Source organism: Chionomys nivalis, unplaced genomic scaffold, assembly GCF_950005125.1.
Source record: "Chionomys nivalis unplaced genomic scaffold, mChiNiv1.1 scaffold_28, whole genome shotgun sequence".
Classification (NCBI taxonomy): Eukaryota; Metazoa; Chordata; class Mammalia; order Rodentia; family Cricetidae; genus Chionomys; species Chionomys nivalis.
The window spans coordinates 6,609,752-6,611,289 of NW_026646922.1; positions in this window are offsets into that span (position 1 = coordinate 6,609,752).

Consider the following 1,538-nt stretch of genomic DNA (forward strand, 5'->3'; position numbering starts at 1 on the left):
GATAGAAGAAGGAGAAGAGGCACAGCTCAAAGGTCCAGAAAACATTTTTAACAAAATTATGGAAGAAAACTTCCCCAACATAAAGATATTCCTTTGAATATTCAAGAAGCATACAGAACACCAAACAGACTGGATCAAAAAAAAACGTCCCCTCGCCATATAATAATCAAAACACAAAATATACAGATTAAAGAAAGAATATTAAGAGCTGCAAAGGAAAAAGGCCAAGTAACTTATAAAGGTAAACCGATCAGACTTACACCTGACTTCTCTATGGAAACCATGAAAGCCAGAAGGTCCTGGATAGAGGTACTACAGAAACTAAGAGACCATGGATGCAAACCCAAACTACTATACCCAGCCAAGCTATCGTTCACTATCAATGGAGAAAAAAGACATTCCAGGATAAGAACAAATTTAAACAATACGTTGCCACAAATCCAGCCCTACAGAAAGTAATAGAAGGAAAATCACAACCCAAGGAATCCAAGATTGCCAACACTGCCTACAATAACCCAGGCATCTAGCGACCCTTCAACAGCACAACTCAAAGAAGGGAGACACACAAACTCTTCTACCAAAAGCAGTAAGAATAACCGGAGTTAACAACCACTGGTCATTAATATCACTTAATATTAATGGTCTCAATTCACCAATAAAAAGGCACAGGCTAAGAGATTGGATACGAAAACAGGATCCAACAGTCTGCTGTTTGCAAGAAACTCATCTCAACCACAAAGACAGGCATCTACTCAGAGTAAAGGGTTGGGAAAAGGTTTTTCAAGCAAATGGTCCTAAGAAAAAAGCAGGTGTGGCCATACTAATTTCTAACAAAACTGACTTCAAACTAAAATCAATCAGAAGAGATCGACAGGGACACTTTATACTCATAACAGGAACGATTCAGCAGGATGAAGTCTCAATCCTGAATATCTATGCCCCTAATATAAAAGCACACACTTATGTAAAAGAAATATTGCTAAAACTCAAGGCAGACATCAAATCACACACACACTAGTAGTAGGAGACTTCAACACACCTCTCTCACCAATGGACAGGTCAATCAGACAAAAAACTAATAGAGAATTAAGAGAATTGTTGGAGGTAATGAATCAAATGGACTTAACAGACATCTATAGAACACTCCACCCAAATAGGAAAGAATACACCTTCTTCTCTGCAGCTCATGGAACCTTCTCGAAAATTGACCACATACTTGGAAACAAAGGAAACCTCCACAGATACAAAAAAATATCAGTGTCCACCTGCGTCTTATCAGATCACCACGGATTAAAGTTAGAAGCCACCAACAAAGCTACCCCCAGAAAGCTGACAAACTCATGGAAACTGAACAGTCAACTACTGAACCACACCTGGGTCAAGGAAGAAATTAAGAAAGAAATTAAAGTCTTCCTTGAATTTAATGAAAACAAAGAGACAACATACTCAAACCTATGGGACACGATGAAAGCAGTGCTAAGAGGAAAGTTCATAGCACTAAGTGCCCACTTAAAGAAAACGGAGAAAGCATACATTGG